The sequence below is a fragment of the Oryx dammah genome, unplaced genomic scaffold (genome assembly GCF_014754425.2).
Source record: "Oryx dammah isolate SB20612 unplaced genomic scaffold, SCBI_Odam_1.1 HiC_scaffold_19, whole genome shotgun sequence".
Classification (NCBI taxonomy): Eukaryota; Metazoa; Chordata; class Mammalia; order Artiodactyla; family Bovidae; genus Oryx; species Oryx dammah.
Genome location: NW_024070203.1, coordinates 54,552,078 through 54,566,242, shown reverse-complemented (window position 1 = coordinate 54,566,242; position 14,165 = coordinate 54,552,078).

Genomic DNA, 14,165 nt, shown 5'->3' with positions numbered 1-14,165 from the left:
AAAATTTATTCAATGAGCAGTCTAAGTGGTGGTGGTATGATTTAATGGGTTGATAAAGGATAGGTAGAGTCTGAGAGCCTGGAGAGAGGTGACAGGACTTGGAAGACTGTGCTAAAGGGTCAAATGTTGATTGTGGGAAAGAGTTAAGTTGGAAGGTGGAAAATATCAAGGGCTGAAAAAGACAGTGGTCACAGATCTGATCAGAATTCTGTGAGTCTGATATCCTGGGATACATCTAAATCAAAGCTGAATCCTGTGTTGGACATAGGAAGGCACTTAGACTCAGATTAAATAGGATCTTGGAAGGGTACTACTGCGAAAACTCAAGCAATGGTTCTAAGGAAATGGTCCAGGGTCCTGACCTTTGATTTGGTTTGTAAGGCTTAGGTTTAATCACAGAAGTAAGACATAATGAAATATGAGCGTAAGGTCCGAGCAGCCGAGCAGCCTCATCACCCAGATGCAATCCTTTTGTCCTTGGGTTCTTTATGCTTTCAGTAATGGGGATGAGCTGGCTCTGCAGGATTGCTAAGTGGCTTCAGCTGGAGGATCAGAGGACCTGAAAACCCTGAGCCAGGGGCTATGGTATGGACTCTACTTATGGTATGGACTCTACTTATGGTATGGACTCTACTTGGAAGTTTAGGGACTGAAGGGGAATGTGCCCAGAGGTTTAGTTGTTGAGGGTCAGGTTTTCACAGGGAGAGTGTTGGTTCACTACCTTAAGAGTTCCCTGGATGAAACCTGAAACTAGCCCCCTATGTGGAGGGTAAAGAGAGACTTAAGGAAGAGGTAGGCCACTCCAGATGGGTAGGAGGCAGTTGCAATAAGCACAGGAACTTATATTCACAGCGTGTCTTGGACAACCATGAGACAGATAGATCTCTGCACCAGCCTGGTTTCAAAAACCAGGCTTCAAGACATCACTCTCTCAAGGCTGCCTCCTTAGTGACTCCTAGCACAGGAACAGTGGGCCAATGATACATTTTAAGTACAGGAGAAGAAGTAAGGAACCTTTGATCACTCAGGTCCAGTTCAAGGTTCAACTGGTGGTCATGTCCTCTTGATGACTTCTTCCAACTAAAAGATAAGGGGGAATAGTTAAGTCGTATATACAAAGTGGTCAAGATTCACTGATGCCTAGTTCCTATTTAAGTTCTGACTCCCAGCTGCTCTCCAATCACTTCATTCTTGACTTTTTCTTGGTGTTATTCTTATATTATAATGAGCCTGGGGGACTGCAAATTGCATCTTGCATTTCTTTATATCCATCACTCAGAACAGAGTTTTGTTTTTCATTGTTCAAAACATGCTACTTTTGGTTGGGTTTCTTTTTGATCTCCCTTTCCTTGCAGTGCCAGTACAAGGGCCATTTATAAGCAAATAAAATACTCCCCCCTTTGGAGATAACAGAAGTTAGTTTATTAGAGTCTTTGTTGCATGCATTCCTTGATCTCCTTGATCTGTAATACTTGGTATAAAATTGTAAAGAGTTTTTCAAAGAAGAGTGTCTACTCACTGCCCCAATTTCCTGATCTCCTGTTTACCATTTACTCTTCACCATCTGGTTTCTATCCCAGCCACTCCACTGAAACTGTTCTCATAAGTTCACAAGTAACCAAATAATTACTAAACTAAAGTGGTATTTTTGATGTTTAGTTACTTGGCATCTTTGTTTCAACTGACACTGTCTTGTAAACTACTCTATTGACTTGTAAGATTGCACAAACTCCTTATAATGTAGCTACTCCTTGCAGACTTCTTTTCCTACTTCACAGTGCCTCTGAAATGTTGTGGAAACTCTTTCCATTTTGCATAGTCTTCCTGACTAATTTATTTCAATGTCCTCTTAAACTTTGCTGATTCTTAAGTTTCTTCTTATACACCAAATATGTTTAATGAAGTTTAAACTTGCCTATCTGATTGCTGCCTGTGTCTTTTGGACAAGTAGGAAGATTATGTAAATTATATATATAATATTATTATATATTATATTATGATATATGAAATATAATATGTATATAATATGCTATATTAATATTGTATAAATAATATATCAATATTAATATATTTATATTATGTTAATAATATATAATATATCATTGTATATTATAATATATTATAAAACAATAATATATATAATTTACATAATCTTCCTACTTATATATATGTATAGTGTCCAAAAGACACTTAACCTTCAGTATTCCTGAACCGAATTTATATCTGTGGCTACCACCTGCATCTTCTATGTTGTTCTGTGCTATTCTTAGTTGCTGTCATGTCTGACTTTGTGACCCCATGGCCTGTAGCCTCCCAGGCTCCTCTGTCCATGGGGGTTCTCCAGGCAAGAATATTGGAGTGGGTTTCCATGCCCTCCTCATCCTCTGTGCTACCTGGAAACAACGGCCTAGGTAATCACCCAAGCTATAAACCTTATTTTTATCTTCTTTCTTGTCTTTCACATTCAGTTATGTAATCCTGTCCATTTTTTTCTCCTAAATACTTCTTGAATTTGTTCCCTATGGTCATTCCAGCTACTACTACTACCTTATCTCTTGTTACATGTAACACTTACCACTCATCATTTCTTACCTGCTTTGATCAATAGCTTTCCTAACTGATCTTTAAACAAATCATTTCTCTATGCTGCCATCAGGATCACCTACATGTAACATGTTTCTCATAAACTTAATGCTCCTTAAAGATGATTATTACCAATAGGATAATCCAACTTTCTTACATGATACACATATCTTTTCATGATCTGACTTTTAACTTTTCATGATCTGACCTTTACCTACATCTCCAGCCACAAATATTACCAATTTCCATGTTATGCTTTACTGTTTAGTAGTATAAATTTGCCTGAGGTCTCCCAATCTCCTATGCTCTTTTTCCTTTCAAAGTTTACATTCATATTGCAGGGAAGAGAGGTGATAAATCCTTAATTTGGAAAATAATTGGAGCGTAAAGACTCTTGAGACTAAATGTTTTATTTTCTTGGTCTTGACAAATAATATGAGTGGTGGAGTGACCTAGAGTCACAACTCTTAAATGTTAATATGTGTACAAAAGAGATGGAGGTCTTATTGAAATTCAGACTCTGACTCCATAGGTCTGGGATGAAGTTTACAGTCTGCACCTCTAATAATACTCCAGTGGTGCTGATGGTCCCAGTATATGGACCACAGTTTGAAGACTAAGGCTATAAGAGCCCCAATGTCCAATATGGCAGCTCCTAACCAGGTATGACTATTTAAGCTAAAATTAAATAAAATTAAAAATGAATTCTTCAGTTAACATTAGCTACAATGCAGTTGCTAAATAGCCACATGTGAGTAGTGTTGACCATACTGGACATTTCCATCAATGTGGAAGGTTCTGTTGGACATGGTTCTTTACAGAGACAATAACACTGCACTATACGGTAGAAGATCTGTGTCTATGTCTCAGTTCCGTAATTTACTAGATTTATCAACATTGGATTTCATATCTGTAAACCTCCATTTCCTCATCTAAAAAATGGGATTCATAATGAGAATCTCCTCAGAGGGTTTGGAAAACTTAAAATAGTTAGCAAAAGTGACTGACATATTACAGATTCTGGATAAATCATATTACTTAGTAGTTAAAAGCATGTTCACTTATGGAGCCAGACAACCTAAGTTAGCATCTTGGTATGTTGATACTACCACTTATTTCTTTTGTGACCTTTGTCAAGTTTTAATGTCTTTGTGTTTCAATTTCTTTATCTGTAGTATGAGGATTATAACAGTAGTTATCTAATTTGCAGAATTTTTAAGAGGATTGAATATATAAATATATGTAAAGCTCACAGAACATAATAAGTACTCAGTGAATATCAACAGAAAAAAGTAATAATTAATTTAGAGTATAATGGATGCTCTTGATGTCTAAGTGGTTTAGAATAGGGATTCTTAACCTAGAGTATAAATAGGTGAACTTTAGAGAAACTTGGTACCCTGAATTTAAAAGCATATGTGATATGTGAAGGAGAAGGCAATGGCACCCCACTCCAGTACTCTTGCCTGGAGAATCCCATGGACGGAGGAGCCTGGTAGGCTGTAGTCCATGGGGTCACTGTGGGTCAGACACGACTGAGCGACTTCACTTTGACTTTTCATTTTTATGCATTGGAGAAGGAAATGGCAACCCACTCCAGTGTTCTTGCCTGGAGAATCCCAGGGACGGGGGAGCCTGGTGGGCTGCCGTCTATGGGGTTGCACAGAGTCGGACATGACTGAAGTGACTTAGCAGCAGCAGTGATATGTGAATTTTTATTATTCCAATATTCATTCCTTCCTTAGGCTGGGACCAGGATAAAAAGGAAGGGTTATTTCAAATAACTTTCATTACCAAGAGAGTTCTTTATCTAACAGTGACTTGCTTTCAACAGCTCACTCACCCTGATGATCTTGTTGACAGCAGAGTTTTTACTTGGAAGTTGGGTTCTCAGGAATATGATAAATTCATTTTCCCAGAAATAAAAAATTTCACTTCAGCTCTCTAAGCCTCAGTTTCCTCGTCTGTAAACTGGGGCTGTTGGGCTGGGTAATCACTGAATAATACTGGAAATCTAATCTATGTTTATGACCCTAAGACAAATGGAGTGCTGTGAATGAAATGGCCATGGTGTCAAGGGCTTGGGACAGATTTAAGATGAAAGCTTGATCAATACTGTGTTATCAAATCCCTTTATCTCTAAACAGGAAATCTAAAGCAAGGAGCTCTTGATACATAGCAGGTGTCTGAGCAGGGACGCACAGCTTTCTGTGTAGCAACCTCCCATGCTAAAGAGTGTAAACAGAAACCTGCAGGACAGCTAAGCAGTTGTGAGAGGAGCCAGAACGAGGCAACTAAGTTTGTTTTATGCAGAAAGAATGCTTAAGAATACCATAAAGCATTGCGTAGACAATGCGGCAGAGTCTGGGGCATGAGCAAAAATCTCTGACAGCCATACTGAGAGTATACCATCAGCTGAAATGTGACATCCTTTATAAAACAAATGAATTTGAGTCTAAGATGAATGGTAAAACAATTCTGCCTTAAGCATTCATAGGTATGTGCTTTTAATTATTTTATCACAAAATATTTATACATAGCCACAGCCGTTGTTTTTAAGTCCAAAGAAAGACCTATACTATGAGTTAATTTTTAAAAGAGAAGCTTAAATAGGAAAATCACTTGAATCCAAGTCCTTAGTCATTTTGTTGAAAAAATGATAGTTCCATTTACTCTCTTTTTCCTTATATTGGTGTATGCCCAAATCATCTTTTCTCCATCTCACAATATGCTTTCTTAAGAGACCGTTATTATTATTATTTGGTTCCTGCTAGCAGTTCTAAATGTTTAAAAGTAAAAATCATCATATTGTAAAGATGCAAAGAAGTTAATGATTTTCTAATCTAGATGAAATTCGTAAACCATGTAAATCTTGCAAGCTCATTAAGACAGGATATTTACATCTGAATTTGAAGAAAAGAAAGGAAAATTTCTGCCCTTGGAATCCTTCTGTTTATCTAGCTTATTTAGTATCACTCTCATGTTCATACCATAATTTTATTCTCAGCTAATATTATTGACCCAAATATTTCTAAGTGACAGATTGCTCCATCTCAGATGAAATGTAAACTGCCTTCCTGTTGACTGAGTCAGGAGTCACACAAAATCTTTTCTGAAACTCTGATTAAGCCCATAGTTGTCATTCATCTCTGTCTTGTATGCAGTGTGTTTGCCTTTCATTTGACCTCTAAACTTGTTAAATTCAGGATGTCATTTTTTTTCTCAGTATCACTAGTAATATCTTTGCTGCTAAGTCACTTCAGTCAGGTCCGACTCTGTGTGACCCCATAGATTGCAGCCCATCCGGCTCCCCCGTCTCTGGGATTCTCCAGGCAAGAACACTGGAGTGGGTTGCCATTTCCTTCTCCAATGAATGAAAGTGAAAAGTGAAAGTGAAGTCACTCAGTCGTGTCCGACTGCTAGTGACCCCATGGACTGCAGCCTACCAGGCTTCTCCACCCATGGGATTTTCCAGGCAAGAGTACCGGAGTGGGTTGCCATTGCCTTCTCCAGCTCACTGGTAAATATCAACCATTTGCCAATCACAAGGGCCAGAGAAAAAAAGAGGATGTATACAGAGTTACCTGATGCCTTAGGAGCAGTACATATTTCTCAGAGTTTCTAGGGTGAAAATGAGAAAAAGTAGTCAGTCCCTAACACCATAAGAAGAAGCAATGACAAGCAACAGGACGGTGTATGTGGAGAACTGCAAGCAAAGTAGGGCTGTCGAGAGATGAGACCAGTCAGTGAATCACCACCTTAAAGGACTTGTACTGTGGTTATGGGGAAACTTTGAAGTGTTTTAAGCTGTATACTTCAATGTTTATATGTGCATTTAGACAGAAAACCCAGTGGGTGGAAACAGTTAATTTATTCCTATTTTCTTATTTAACCCACAGACAAGCACTCTGCAAAAGGTCTAGGAGTGCTGTAAGGAGTACACAGAACGAAAGTGAAAGTGAAAGTGAAAGTGTTAGTGGCTCAGTGGTGTCTGACTCATTGCGCCCCTGTGGACTGTAGCCCTCTGTCTGTGTGATTCTCCAGGCAAGAATACTGGGTAGCCATTCCTTTCTCCAAGGCATCTTCTCAACCCAAGAATCGAATCCAGGTCTCCTGCACTGCAGGCACACACTTTACCATCTAAGCCACCATCTACACACAACTAAGAGGGTATCAAATAAAAAAATGAGTACCAGTTATTTTGGTTCATTTTTCTTTCCTTGCTTCTTATCCAGGGAATGAATCAGTGGGAGGAGGGAGTTACCTCCAGTCTATGGTAAGTTTTATAAGTAGACGCCAAAGTAATTTTCTTTTCACCATATCTAGAGGCTCATAATCCTCCCCCACTCTCCCCTCCAGTGGGACATATAGCATTTTGTTGCAGACATTGCTTGAGGGGAACATAAAGTGATGCAGATGTACTGCAATCATTTCAGCAGCCCATAGATCATAAAAAATGAAGCCAGAATAATGAAGATCAAGACACAACAATTTAAAGATGGCATGTTGAGCAATTGGAAGAGAAGGAATAAAAACCTTGCAGTAAGCCCAGCAGCTCTGATTCAATTAAATGGACCCAGCATGGGTCAGTTTAGGACATGGGTCAGCTTGGGACAAAGATCAGCACAGGAGTGGAAAGCAGATCAAAACAATGACTCAGAACCAGAGTGATGAGAAGGAACCAGAATACAAATAGGCTCAGATTTAGCAGTGGATGGTGACTAGTTAAATGGATGAACAGACAGTAAATGAAGACAGTTCAACCATAATGCAGACAAATTCTTCTCAAGTAATTACTGTCCTCTCTTTTTAAAATAAAACTTCAAATAGAAAATTCTGTAGGTTCTTGAGTGAAACAAAATTATCAAACTCCTCATGCTGTTATTTTCATTCTTTCTTTCCAAAGAGGAGAAATACTGATTTGGGAGTCATATTCCAGGACATTGTTTGAATTATACTTAGGAGATAAAATCCCTGAAGTAGAAATCAGATGACTTAGGAAAACTGGCAGCTTCCTGTACCCAATCCCATTTGTCAGAGTTCCCTTCTCTTAGATTTCAGAGGAAACTTCCATCCTCAAATTTCTGTTTTGAACAATTCAATATAAGTTGGTTTAATGACACATTAAACCATGTGCCTGAAAAACATGTGGTTGTGTTAGCAGTGAGACCACAGTGCTATTGCTTCCCAGGATGGTCAGTGGTAAAGAATCTGCCTGCCAATGCAGGAGATGCAAGTTCAATCCCTAGCTCAGGAAGATCCTCTGGGGAAAGAAATGTCTACCTACTCCAATATTCTTGCCTGTTAAATCTCATGGATGGAGGAGCCTATGGGTTAAAATCCATGGGGTCTCAAAGAGACTCAATGACTAAACAGGAACAAACAAGGCTATTATGGTGGTATTATGACCAGGGAAACCCAAAATATGAAAATTCTTTCCAGCACATAGTGATGGCTCCCCACAAGGTCTCAGAGAGAAATATTTGGCAAAGAAGGTCAGCATAACAGTACATTATTAGGTGGAACATTTATCTGAAGTCCAAATGGTCTGCATGGCAAGCCTGGACCTGGGTTGGCAGGAGTTGGTAAGGTCAGAGGGACCACTGAGATAGGCCTGGAGGCTGGGGCTTCAGTGACCACCTGGCACCAAGGTGGGCTGGAGGCTGGGTCCTGGGGGCACCTGCCTGGAGCCTGGTGGTACTGTGGTGGGCTGGGAACCTGAGTTTGTGGGAGCTGCCCAGAGCTTGGGGCCACAGTAATGGTTTCCTGGGGGAGCCAGTCAGGGCTGGAGTGAAATCTGGTCCTGGGTCTCTGATGAAGATTGGTGCTCCCTTCACTTTCCTTACCTCTACAGCAAGAGTTTCTCTGGGCTGCCTGGTGTTGGGAGAAGAGTGATGGGATAGTAAGGGGCCTCTTCTTTCCCTACCCGCCTCAATTGTTGTTGTTGTTCAATTGCTAAGTCATGTCTGACTCTGCGATCCCATGGGCTGCAGTATGCCAGGCTTCTCTGTCCTTCACTATCTCTCTCTTTCTCCCTCTCTCTCTCTCTATATATATATATATATACATATATGAATCAGTTTTATATATTGGATTCTTACAACTTGGATTTAAAATTTTAAATTAAATAGAAATGTGAAAAAGAGGAAGCGATGTGACATGGATTTAGCAGAAAGATTCCCCATGTGTTCCCCTGCTAAATAAACTCTGCTTGAGATTATTGGAAAATGGCAGATAACTAGAAGAAAGGGTATTCCTATACTGGATGAAGCAGTGAAAACTGGAAAAGTGACTCATAGCCTTTAAATAGGAGCTGTTTCAGTTCCCTTTTATTTATGTATATTTTAGTTCAGTGCAAGAAAATATAATATGACTTCTAGATGCTCAACTTATGCTAGAGCAGATTTTGTCTTCTAGTATCTTGAAAACAGGAAAAATAACCAGAGTTTTCTAAATATAGGGATGGGAAGTAAAAAGAGAAACACGCAGGTGGAATTAAGAAGGATGAGTCAGTTGGTAGTGAGCTTCAGGGAGTCTCTTAAAATTAAATCAGTTCTTCCCACAATACCAAAAGCAAGACATTGTAAACATAATTAGAGTTTAGTAATAAGAATGGGCTCTAAATTTGGTGTTTGCCAGAAGACACCTTGCTCCCTTGGCTTCAATCTGATTTCCTCCTGGAATAATATCCATATTAAGGCACTTTATGAAAAAGATACACCCTCTCAATTTTTTTTTTTTTTTCATTCTAGAGTAGAGGACTTCCAGATTCTTGGGGAAAATTAAATCCAAACTATGTGAGGTAATTATCACCCTCCCCAATGCTGATTACACATGCAAAAATATGAAAGATAATACGTTTTCTTTCACTTACCAATTTCTGGTTTTTCTCTGATTTCTTCCTTTCCTTGTTTCTTACCTCAACGAGGGCATTCAACAAGAGAAATAAAAAAATGAAAGAACACAAAGTCTTCATTTACAGTATAGTAGTATTGCTTTTGAACTGTGGTGTTGGAGAAGACTCTTGAGAGTCCCTTAGACTGCAAGGAGATCCAACTAGTCCATTCTGAAGGAGATCAGCGCTGGGTGTTCTTTGGAAGGACTGATGCTAAAGCTGAAACTCCAATATTTTGGCCACCTCATGTGAAGAGCTGACTCATTGGAAAAGACCCTGATGTTGGGAGGGATTGGGGGCAGGAGGAGAAAGGGATGACAGAGGATGAGATGGCTGGATGGCATCACCGACTTGATGGACATGAGTTTGAGTGAACTCCGGGAGTTGGTGATGGACAGGGAGGCCTGGCGTGCTGTGATTCATGGGGTCGCAAAGAGTCAGACACGACTGAGCGACTGAACTGAACTGCAACTGAGCTGAGTGGTCTTAGTCTTTTAAAAATTGCATGGAATATTTGATTGGGTTATTTACTTATTCATTTTACTATTGAGTTGTCAGATTTCCTTATGTATTTTGGAAATTAATCACTTATTACATATATTATTTTTAAAATTTTGTTTCCATTCTGTAGATAGCCTTTCATTCTGTTGACTCTTTTCTGTGCAGAAACTTTTTAGTATGATGTAGTCTCACTTATCTAGTTTAGCTTTTGTTGCCTGTGCTTTTGGAATTGTATCCAGGAAAAATGGTGCAACAACTTCGGAAAACAAAGGAATTTTCTTGAAAAATTAAAACTATACTTACCATATGATCCAGCAATCTCATTTCTGAGTATACATCCAAATAAATGAAATGTGGATCTTAGGGAGATATCTGCATTCCCATGTTCATTGCAGAATTATTCACAACAGATAAGATATGCAAACAACCTAAGGGCCCACTGACAGATGAATGGATAAAAAACATGTAGTAAATGGGCCCAATGGAACATTATTCAGCCTTAAAATAAGACATCTTGTTATTTGTGACCACATAGCTGAACTAAGAGACATTATGATAAGTGAAATAAGCCAGTTATATGAGGTCGAATACATGATTATTCTTATATAAAGTTTTTAAAATAGTCAAAATCATAGAAGCAGCAAGCACAAAAGTGGTTAACAGAGTCTAGAGGGTAGGAGAAACAGAGAATTGTTTGATGGTTATAAAGTCCCAGGTATGCCAAGTGAGCAAACTCTAGAAATCTAGAGATCTAGTTTCTAAGGTAACAGTGTGGTATTTGCACACTTCCAACTTTGTTGAATAGGTAAATCTCATGGTAAATGCTCTTAAAACAAAAAGAGAAACAAATAAACCTCACAAAAACAAAGGGACACAGGTAACTTTAGAAGGTAATGGGTATGTCTGTTACCTTGATGGTGATGATGGTATCATGGATGTTTGCATATGCCCAAATGCCATCAATTGCACACATTAAATATGTGCAATTTTTGCATATGAATATCTCAATAAAGCTGTTAAAATTATGAAATGTTTGAAACTTACAGAAAAGTACAGAGTAATGTTATTACCAACTCACATTTAGCTACTACCTAGTATTTTTAAATATTAACATTTTGCCATATATTCCCTTTTCTTTGAATGAAATAACATATTTCAGAGAAGTTTAAGACTCCTCGCTACCTTCCTTTAATCCCACCTCCTCTCCCCACAGGGATAAAGCCAAATGTCCTGAATATTAGGTTTAAGGTTTCCACACAGGAACTTTACGAGCAAAGAGAATCTCACTCCTACTGTCATCAGTTTTATAAATAGGTAAACCACTGAATAGGACAAGAAAAGAAAAATAGTACCTTTAATATAAACATTTTGTTTCCAAAACAGTTCCAGCAGAACTATTCAAATCCCTAAAGGATGAATAGGTTTTGCCAGCAAGGTTTTTCATTCATTATGTCAGCAAATCTGGAAGACCCAGCAGTGGTCACAGGATTGGAAAAGTTCAATTCTCATCCCAGTTCCCAAGAAGGATAGTACTAAAGAATGTGCTAACCATTGAACAATCGTACTCATCTCCCATGCTAGTAAGGTCATGCTTAAAATCTTGCATGCTAGGCTTCAGCATTATGTGAACCAAGAACTTTCAGACATCCAAGCTCAGTTTAGAAAGGGAAGAGGAACCAGAGATCAAATTGCCAGCATTTGCTGGATTATAGAGAAAGCAAGGGAATTTCAGAAAAACATCTATCTCTGTTTCATGGACTAAAGCCTTTGACTGTGTGGATCATGACAAACTGTGGAAAGCTCTTAGAGAGATGGGAACACCAGACCATCTCACCTATCTCCTGAGAAACCTCTATACATTTCAAGAAGCAACAGTTAGAACCCTGTATGGAACAATTGATTGATTCAAGATTGAGAAAGGAGTATGAGAGTGCTGTCTGCTATCACCCTGCTGTCTACACTATATACTAAGCACATCATGAGAAACAGCGGGTTAGAGGAGTTACAAGCTGGAATCAAGATAGGTGGGAGAAACATCAACAACCTCAGATATGTGGATGATACAACTCTATTGGAAGAAAGTGAAGAGAAGCTAAAAAACCTCTTGATGAGGGTGAAGGAGGAGAGTAAAAGAGCTGGCTGAGGATTAAATATAAAAGAAAACTAAGATCATGGCATCTGGCCCCATGCAGTTCAGTTCGGTTCAGTTCAGTCACTCAGTCATGTCCAACTCTTTGCGACCCCATGAATCGCAGCACACCAGGCCTCCCTGTTCATCACCAACTCCCGAAGTTCACTCAGACTCACGTCCATTGAGTCAGTGATGCCATCCAGCCATCTCATCCTCGGTCGTCCCCTTCTCCTCCTGTCCCCAATCCCTCCCAGCATCAGAGTCTTTTCCAATGAGTCAACTCTTCGCATGAGGTGGCCAAAGTACCAGAGTTTCAGCTTTAGCATCATTCCTTCCAAAGAAATCCCAGGGCTGATCTCCTTCAGAACGGACTGGTTGGATCTTCTTGCAGTCCAAGGGACTCTCAAGAGGCTTCTCCAACACCACAGTTCAAAAGCATCAATTCTTCGGCGCTCAGCCTTCTTCACAGTCCAACTCTCACATCCATACATGACCACTGGAAAAACCATAGCCTTGACTAGATGGACCTTAGTTGGCAAAGTAATGTCTCTGCTTTTGAACATGCTATCTAGGTTGGTCATAACGTTTCTTCCAAGGAGTAATCGTCTTTTAATTTCATGGCTGCAGTCACCATCTGCAGTGATTTTGGAGCCCACAAAAATAAAGTCTGACAGTTTCCACTGTTTCCCCATCTATTTCCCATGAAGTGATGGGACCGGATGCCATGATCTTCGTTTTCTGAATGTTGAGCTTTAAGCCAACTTTTTCACTCACCTCTTTCACTTTCATCAAGAGGCTTTTTAGTTCCTCTTCACTTTCTGCCATGAGGGTGGTGTCATCTGCATATCTGAGGTTATTGATATTTCTCCCGGCAATCTTGATTCCAGCTTCTGGCCCCATTACTTCATGGCAAATGGAAGGGGAAAAGGAAGAAGTAGGGACAGATTTCCTCTTCTTGGGCTCTAAATCAGTGGGGATGATGACTGCAGCCATGAAATCAGAAGATGATTCTTGGCAAGAAAGTGATGACAAACCTAGACAGTATGTTGAAAAGCAGCGAAATTACTCTGCTGACAAAGGTCTGCCTAGTCAAGACTATGATCTTCCTAGTGGTCATGTACTGTTATGAGAGCTGGACTGTAAAGAAAGCAGAAAGCCAAAGAATTGATGCCTTCGAACTGTGGTGCTGGAGAAGACTTGAGAGTCCCTTGGACAGCAAGGAGATCAAATCTGTCAATCTTAAGGGAAATCAACCCTGATTACTCACTGGAAAGACTGATGCTGAAGCTTCAGTATTTTAGTCATCTGATGCAATGAACATGAAGTTGGGCAAACTCTGGGAGATGGTGAGGGACAGGGAGGCCTGTCATGCTGCAGTCCATGGGTTCGCAAAGAGTCAGACATGACTGGCCAACTGAACAACAACTACAAACATTTTGTTAGGCTATGCATTTTTTCAGGCTTTTATTCTCATGGATTTAATGAGCCATAGTCACACTCTTCCCACTCAAACTGTGATCCATAGACCAGAGCAAGGGAGTCTCCTGGGACAGTGTGCATTAGAAATGCTGAATCTCAGGTTCCACTCCAGGTTGACTGGATTAGAACCTGCATTTTAATGATAACACTAGAAGATTTATATGTGTATTAAAGTTTGGAAAACACAGGTCTAGAGCAGCTACTCTGAATTTCTGTGTCTCAGCAGGTTGATGGATCATGATGAGCTGTGAGGTGAATACAAACACACTGTTACTAATAACAAATAAAGACACAACTTTTGGAAAGATTTTAAAATAGAGCAGATTTGAAGTACTTCACACAGTACCATCACGCAAACTGATGTACATTTCCTGAGTGGGAGGCTAAGAATTGAGATGGGTCTCTAGAGATAGAGATGTGTGCATCACCGTGTTACAAATATCTCAGTAAGTGTTTTGGAACGCCGTGGGGATAATCATGTGCTCTGTGGCTATCGGAGAGTAAGTTGGTGACTGTAGTAGAGTTATCCCATGGAATGAATAATCCAGTGACTAACTGCTCTCAAAAACATTCCCT